The 9,344-nt window shown below is 29.2% G+C and overlaps 1 long non-coding RNA gene across 1 annotated transcript; it reads right to left on the bottom strand.

Moving 5' to 3' along the window:
• Positions 1–6,424: 6,424 nt before the first annotated feature.
• LOC127122309 (uncharacterized) lies at positions 6,425–8,876 on the bottom strand. Its single transcript, XR_007803515.1, has 2 exons — positions 8,350–8,876; positions 6,425–6,666 (listed from the first exon to the last, which is right to left on the bottom strand). It is a non-coding gene; the product is annotated as an uncharacterized LOC127122309 (long non-coding RNA).
• Between the last annotated feature and the right edge of the window lie 468 nt (positions 8,877–9,344).

Genomic DNA, 9,344 nt, shown 5'->3' with positions numbered 1-9,344 from the left:
TTAAGACCACACCACCTCAACTAGATAACACTCATAAACTATCAAGGATGATAGTGGAGATTCCAAACATATGCGAGTTTATTACATTAAAACATGAACCAAAGCAAGCTTATATACTTCCTAAGAGTTTTGTTATGAAATTTTTGAAGGCAGATGATTGGCTGGACATAACCGTACTACAATTGTGGTGCTCGTAAGTATAATTTTTACGGTGATTTCAATTTATATTCATTGTTCTCTTATTTTACCATAAATATTTTACTTTTGCATTAACTTTTAATTAGGTTCATGCATGAGATGTGTATTGAAAGAAAATTAAGAAAATATTGTTTTTTAGATATATGGAACATTCAATTTCAAGATATGGTAGTAAATATTATTAAGATGTACATACAAAATAAGTTGGCTAATGAGAATAAAGAATGTTACATGATACAGTTTTACCATGCGTAAGTATATATTAATTTGTGTTTTCTTTTATAAATAAATTTTATACATATTATTAATTATTCTGAATGTTTATGCGGTTTGCATTGGCAACTAGTTATCATATGTCCAAATCAAAATATTGTAGCTATGTTATGCTCGTTACACTATAAACTTTATAAAAATATGCATGACATTTTGAGATGGTAAGTGGTAATACTTAAATTTTATCTTTAGTTTTGAATAGTTTTTATTCATGTTAAATTTTTACCGATATGTAGAGTTATGGAGAGATACAATTTTGTGAAACGTAATCTACAAGGTAAAAAGTCAAGGTTCTTTTTCTCAAAAGTAAGTATTACTGATATTCTTTTATTTTCGCTAATGTATTACTTTTTTGTGTGTATTAATTAGTAACTATATGAAAATTATTTGTAATCGCGAAAATAACCCGACGGTTTTTCTTATGGATACTATGTTATGAGACATATATTAAATATCGTCTCTGAAGGCATTATCAATCCATGACTTAAGGTATTAACTTTATCCATAAACATGTAATTTATATAAAGTTGTCAATTTAATGTTAATGTTGTTAGCTTATCATAACTTAAATTTTGCTCAAATTATAGGCGTTTAACAACAAAACACCTTTCTCACAAGAGGATATATATGACATTCGATCAGGTTGAGCCGGTGCCTTCCAATCTTATCATGAATCTAAACAACACTAATTTTCCTTGGTTGTTGTAAATATTGTATAAATTTTTTGTCATTATAGGTGCAAATATGTATAGGTTCTCTTGGTAGAGGTTTTGTGTATCCCAAATGTGATTATAGGTATTGTAAGCATGATATGATTCTGTTTTCAAATATGTATAGGTTCTCTTGGTGTACCATTTTGGATACGTGCATATTTGGTTTTGTAAACAATGTAAATTTGGTATTCTGTGTTTATGCTTTGTATAAAATAAAATGATCTGATTCTGTCACAAAATTTGTAGTTTATGTGTAAAAAATGATACAGGTCTGCCAAAATGAGATTTAAAACAAATTACAAATGACAAAAAAATAGGTTATACTCCTTGGTTATTTATCAAACCGACGTAAATACTAGTTTTTTCCCCCTGTTATTAACAAAAATTGATAGGTATGTGGGACTTCTTCAACATATATATTTTCAAACAACCCCAACAATCTCCACCTTGATTGAAAATAATACATAAGCTTTCATTGTCTTCATCGACAATCATTTTTCATCATAAAGAGTATCAACATGTATATTTTCTACCAACCCCAACAATGTTGACCTTGATTGAAAATGATACATAAACTTTCATTGTCTTCACCGAAAATCATACTCCACCATAAAGAGTATAGTCACTTGAAGATACATCACTCCAAAAAATTTCACATTGTTTTCACCGACAATCATAGTTTTAAAAACTATCATACTCTCTCAAGAAGAATATATTTCACTTGAAGATAAACCACTTCAAGAATTTCACATATCAAAAATCAGGTTGAAACTTTATGGTGCAACTTCCATGTTGGTCGGAAGCTCTTCAACCATCAACATAATCTTACAGCAAACTTTGCACTAATGTTTATGTTTTAATCCGCTAGCAACACCTCCTCCTTGTCCATGACAGCAGAAGAGGACACACTTCTCAATTTTCAAAGAAGATCATCCTTTTCTGATGCTGCCACATCAGGACACTTATATTTTATATGTCCAAGCTTTCAACATTTCTAACACCTCACACTCTTTTCATTATTTTTCTTCACATACGACCTTCCTCTAGCAACCAACACTGATTTTGATGAAGTATTTTCCTCACCCTTCAATCTTTTCTTCAAAAATAATCTTACTAGAAACTTCTTCAATATGCTAATAGGAAGATGTAAGATACCATATAAGTCTCAAAACTTTATCTTCATCATCAATCTTGACTCCAATAGTTTCTAGTTCAGAAACAATATCATTTAGAACACTTAGATGATCAGATACTTTCGTATATTCATCCATACGCAAGCTATAAAACTTCTCCTTCAACAATAAACGATTTGATATACCCTTTCCTTGATATAGCCCTTCAAGTTTCTCCTAAAGCTCTTTGGCTGACGACGTACCAAGAACATTCTCAAGAATATTCTTAGTCAAAGACATGTGGATTGTACTTAAAGCTCTCAAATCTAGTTTCTCCTACTTCTCGTAGTCCATGTTGGAAATGTTTCCTTTCAACGTCTTATGTAATCCTAATTGTATCAAAACATCTTTGACTTGAATTTTCCACAAGGAAAAACTAATTCTACCATCAAATTTCTCTAAGTCAATCTTCACTGCACTTGAAAAACTTGACATTTCAACCAAAACCCATTACTGCAGCAAAACAAAATTTTCTCAACCAACGCAGAGTATAAATTTTATTTTATGATGTGGAGAATCAGCCAAACATGCAACCACAGAGCATACAAAAAAATTTATACCCCACCAAATCAAGGCCCTTGATATCAATTATTGGTAAAAAACATAGAGAAAAAGAGGAACACGATAACAATACAAGAGATTAACGTCGAAACTCCAAAATCGAAGAAAAACCACGACCATTGTCAAATGACAACCAGAGAATAACACTATGTGAAAATTGTTACAACACATAGACTACCATGAATCACCTTAAGACCCCAATACACCCACATTCTTCAAAACAAATATTTAACTACCCCTCACGATACTCTAAACCAAGCGATGCAAGGCTTATACATCTTGGAATGAAGAATTGAATTATATATATAGCATTGGAATCCCTCTTCCTTCAGAAAACTAAGCGATGTGGGACTTCAAATAACTTGTATCTTATATAGTCTTGGACGGTCTTTTCATTCACAAAACCAAGCGATGCGAGACTTATTCGACATGTATATTTTTAACCGACCTCAACATTAAAAAGTTGTAATTAAAGACTAGTATATATAAATAACTTTTTTAACATTAAATATTCTCTTTAATAATAAATTAGTAAAATTTAGTCTACCAAAATAATAAACATTATAAGGAATTTTATAAGACTATCCTATATCAGTATATGATTATTTATTCCACGAAACACCAATATTTAATTATATAATCTACGAATTTGGATTAATTGTATGTATCCTTCCTTTTCCGATTTTTTATTTTGTTTGTTTTATTATTTGTTGCATTCTACTTTCCTTAGACTCAATTTTTTGTTGTCACTCCCATCCTTTTTTTATTGATTAAAATGTCTCATTATTTATTCAATCTCAAAATTACATTTGATAAAAAAAATCACTTAAAAATAAATATTAAAATTAAAATTTTTAAAAAAACGATAGTATATTTAAAACATCTAGATTTTTTCATTGATATGGAGCAGTTTTTTTGCATTTTTACCGTGTTTTAAAAATCCGATACATTTTTAAAAAATCGGTATAAAAATATTATTTTACATTGTTTTATAATAAATGTATGTTTTTATACCTATATTTTTAAAAAAAAATGAAGAAAAAAATTCGTTTTTTTTTTAAATAACCATGTTTTTCAAAAAAAATACGAAAATAACCAATTTTTCAATTTTTTTCCAAAATAACCATGTTTGGAGGAGGATTCGCCGGGGGAGTCGGCGCACCCCCTAAAAAATAAGAGGAGGCGCCAGATGTATTGGCGCACATGCATTGGACCTCATGAAGAGGCGCCTGCATGGCCCTCCAAGAGGAGGCACCAATACAATAATATTTATAATAAATATTATGAAGTTTTATATGAATTTTTGTGTAAAAATTAATATGAAAACTTCATAATATTTTTAAAAATTAATATACAATTGAAAAATTATATTATTTTAAATATAATATATTTTTAAATATTATATTACTTTTTATAAATAATAGAATATATTAATACATGTCTAAGTTATATAAAATAATACTTAAATATTTAATATATAAAAAATTAATAAAATATAAATACATTATAGAATAAAACACAAAATAATTGAATATTAATTTGAATATATTAATATATAATATTTTTAAAAATTATAGAATAGAGATAAAATTTAATAAAATGAAAAAAGAACAATATATTTTTTAAAAATAAAACATTATAATAAATCAGATTTATTTTAATAATAAAATAAATACTATCAATTATTTTTTTAAAATCGTGCATAACTTAATGAGATACTTTCTTCGTCCTAAATAATAATTTCTTTATGATATTTCACACAAATTTAGATTATAACTAATTTTATAAATAAATAAATTATATATCATTTATTAATGATATGAAAAGATGATGAAATAAAAGAATAATATAAATAGTAGATAGTATGATAAGAAAAACTTATTAATATTTAATTTATATTGCAAAACAACTTAAAATATAAAACAAAATATTTTACAAAATAGGAGTAACATATAATTTAAAATGTAAATAGCAATTTATATTGATTATAAATAAATTATATAAATATTAAAGAATATAATTCATATATTTAAGATATTAAAATTTAAAATAAAAATTTAGTGTCTTTCTCTTATGATCTAAGAACAATGGCTCATTAAATATATGATGAAAAAAGTTAACATGAAGGGTCTGTGGTGCAATGGTAACGTCTTTCACTATTGATCCAAAGATTGTGTGTTTGATTCTTGTTGGCTACAAAAATAAATTTTATTTTTAAAAGAAACACACATGCCACACAGGCGCCATTGCCCTTGGCTGCAAAAATAAATTTTATTTTCAAAAGAAACACACATGCCACACAGGCGCCATCTTCATGAGGTTTTTTTTTTAAAAATTGGTTATTTTCGTTTTTTTTTTTTAAAAAAACATGGTTATTTTAAAAAAAAAATCAAAAAATTCAGATTTTCTAAAAATTCAATAAAAAATTACAAAGGATATTATAGTAAAAAGACTACTATTAAAGAATGGTTCCTAATATAAGTAGGGGTTAGCATGACAAAATCTCCAACTTGATAGATATACTTTCCCTAAGCCCATATACAAGCCAACTTTAAAAAACAATAACTTTCAACTTGGGCTTAAGAATAAAGCAATCAAACAGCTTTATAGGCTTACAACAATACAAATTGGAATTTTTAACCTAATGTCTTGCCAAAAACATAATATCTTTAAACTATCCTTAATTTTAACAAATTAAAATTATATTTTTAAAAATCACATAGCATTTATGAACTGTTTGACCCATAAAAAGAAAGCTTTATTAAAATCATCTTGATGTTTTAAAATTTGAAAGATGTAATTTGAATAAAGATGACATGTAGTGTATTATTTAATAAGATTATAAGATTCAATTAAAAATGTAGTTTAGTGGAATAATATTCCTCATTGGTTACATTTTCTTATCATTTGAATATTCAAATCAAAACCTTCATTTCTATGAACTTTTGGTTCACACATCAAACCAAAAGTTTGGGTTATATTAACCTGTCTTACTTTAAGCTGTTCCTTTTATGTAAAAGTTGTTATTCAATCATTGTATTATATATGTTAAGTTGTTATGCTGTTATGAATGAAAGTTAATAGAGTTATTAAAAAGTATGATCGCAAATAATTCAACTAATTAATCGAAATTTATTATTATGCCCATAAATAAACAATAAAATTAAAGTAATGAGGCGTCCATAAATCAAAATAACAATTTGTCAATATAGAAACAATTATGTTGTTGGTCCATTGTATTCATCCCATGACCTCTCTTATTTACGGTCACAAAAACTTTGAACATGTTGATAAACTTTTCTCTGAAACTCAGTTATAACTAACGTTATAAAAATAACATTACAAGAAAATATATTAAAATATTTAATAATAACATTTAAAAAATTATTTACTCTCATGCCCTATCTTCTTATTCAATTTATCTTGTCTATAGTTCTGTTCATTTACATATATTTCTGTTATTCATTCAATTAAGTCATTCATCTGCATTTGTATATTGTGACATCATTAGGTCAAAGGTTCAATAGTATTAAATATAACTGATTAACCTTCTTGATTCTCAATGAATAGTTATGGGCAATGCCATATATGAACAAGCCCATAACAATCCAATGCCATACACATTCAATTCTATGTACAGTCATGCATCACAAATATATTCAAATGTCATTCCATTACACATGCATATATGCAACTAGTTCAATTCCAAAAGCACTCAATTTGGAGTTCAAGCTCATCTATCATCAAATCTAGTTCACATTTGCAAAGCACACCAATCCAAAACAATGCTAAATCAGTTTCACGATGTACAATCACATTCATTCAAGATTAAGAAAAAACAAGACATATCATGCATCATACATCCATGCCACATTTAGATTCAATTAAATTCAAGCAATTCATGTTGGTACCATAATTCATGACCATTCAAATACCACACAAGTCACTCATTCATATCCAAGTTCTAGCCTAACTTTCAATCATTTTGGATCTCACTTAAATCAAATTTCGTCCAAACAATTTACAACAGTTATAAAACCATAGCATGTGCATGAGAGTTCAAATACAAAGCAAACATCAATAGACATTAACCATAAAATCTATTAACCAATTCTCTAACAACCTAATAATTATGCTAACTTCCATCATAACTAGTTCAGCTCACCATAACTACCTTAAAATCTTTCCAACTAACTTACACCACAAATTAACAACCAATTTCTAACATAACCATTAACCAATCATTAGCATTTAACTACTTTTTACAGTTAACACGTAACTGTTTTTTAACCACATTTAGATTTTTTACTTAATTGTTCTTCTTTAACCAATCTAACCCTTTTTCACAATGAACATAACATTTTTTAATTGGTTTTTTCAACTGTTTATTTTCAGTTAACCTTCTTTTTTAAACCTATTAACTATTTTTTTTCAATTAACCATTTGACTTCGAACCAAACAGTTAACCTTCACTAGACTTTTTTATTTAACTAGAATTTTAACTAATTAACAACCTTCTAACTATAGTTTTAACTACTTAGAAATTAACCTCAACCGATTGGTTAACAATCTAACTTCCCTCTAACAAACTAAAACACTCTAAAACCAACCACAACTAACTTTGAGACAGTTGCTAACTGACTCCCAACTGCCAGTACACGTGGCACCTGTCAATTCACCAAATTGCCTTTCAATTCCATTTCCCTCTAAGCTTGTTTTTGATCAAAACTGACCATAATAACCTAAACTAAGTTGAAACTAACATCTAACAACAATGAGACACCTGCAAAATTACCATAATATCCTTCATTTTAGTATAAGCTCCTAACAACCTCTAACTTCCAAACAAATACATCTCTCCTCATATTTTACACTAAACTTAGGCCAAAAGAAACACAAAACCCATTGAAATTTCTCACTCCAATTAAACCAAATTTTAACTAACTTCGCAATCATTACCCACCCTTGATTAAAGTGGCATTAGGATCCTCATCCCATGGATGAAAATAATTTTCTTCTAACTAACTTCCCAACAAAATCTACTGTCTCACCATTTATATAAACCTTTTCATTTCACCTTCATCAGGAGAAAAAAAAATTATCCTTGAGTAATTATGCCCAAACCCCTACTCAAAGCTTCTTAACCAACTTCTTCAGAGTTATCAATCAAGCTCTAAATGAGATGAAGCGTAGCCTCATCAATCTACAACCCTAAAACTGAACTTCACCACCTTCATCACCCCTAATTAATCCTCAACCTCTCAATTACTCACTCACTTCAATCTTAATCCTCTAAATCTCTCAGCACCAACCAAGTTATCTAGTTCTAATAGCCAATTTACAACAACAGTGACAATTCAAGAATTTTAGAAATTAATTGAAAAAAACGAAGGAGGAAGAAGAAGAAGATTGAGTTTGAAACAAATTTGTACCTGAGCATCTGTAATCTCCTCTTTGGGTTTCTTAATTATCATCTTCAAGCTTATTATGCAACATCCATCGAAGCAAGTCTCAGCTCCGTAGGTAAGTCTCTAAGCTTCCTCAATTCTTCATATTTTTTTCCTTTTCTTGATACCACATGGTAGAGATAGCTTGTGCGAACCATATCCCCTTGATTGTTGTTTGATTCTTTATGTGTGCATCATTTAATTTTGGTTGAAGTATATTTAGTATTTTCTAATTTGGTGGTGAATCTACGACATAGGATAGGTTCTAAGAGGTTTAAAGGTTAGGGTGTGGTAGACGATGGGGAGAGGAGCGTGTTTGTGGTGGACTTTTTTCGTTTAGGGCTCCGCCGCCATCAGAGGCGATTCCCGACTCGGCGGAAGCGATTTTTTATGAGATTTGGGGTGTAGAGATGATTGAGTTGAGTTATGATGGAAGTGAGTGAGTGATTCAATCTGTTACCCCTTTCAATTTCGTTCATGGGCTGGGTCTGAGCCCAATTAACCCTATTTCTTCTTCACACAACCATTTGGCTTGAAATTCTGGAAAGCAGATCCCTATGTCATACACGATGTCACGACCTCAGGGTATGCACATTATCACACCACAAACAATAGTAGGATTAAATAAAAAGTATAACATTAAATAACACAATCAGTTGTTAACCTAGTTCACTGCAACATCACCTACATCTGGGGGCTACCAAGCCAGGAAGAAAATCCACTATCACATAATTAGTTTGAAGTCCTGAACAACATCAGTGTTTACAGACTTCTCACCTAATCTATACTTATGAACGTTTCTATCTAGGGCATACCTAGATATGAGACCCCTCTCACTTCCCTCAACCACACGATAACACACAACAGAAAAACACAATCCAGTCTTGCTTAAAAGCTTCTGAGGGATTGTTAGTTACAACTCAATACACCAGGTCCAATTCAAGTATCAATGAGATACTTGAATGTCTCACATAAAGCAC

The sequence above is a fragment of the Lathyrus oleraceus genome, chromosome 1, assembly GCF_024323335.1.
Source record: "Lathyrus oleraceus cultivar Zhongwan6 chromosome 1, CAAS_Psat_ZW6_1.0, whole genome shotgun sequence".
Taxonomy (NCBI): Eukaryota; Viridiplantae; Streptophyta; class Magnoliopsida; order Fabales; family Fabaceae; genus Lathyrus; species Lathyrus oleraceus.
The sequence above is the reverse complement of the archived record's forward strand: the minus strand, read 5'-3'. Positions and strand labels throughout refer to the sequence as shown.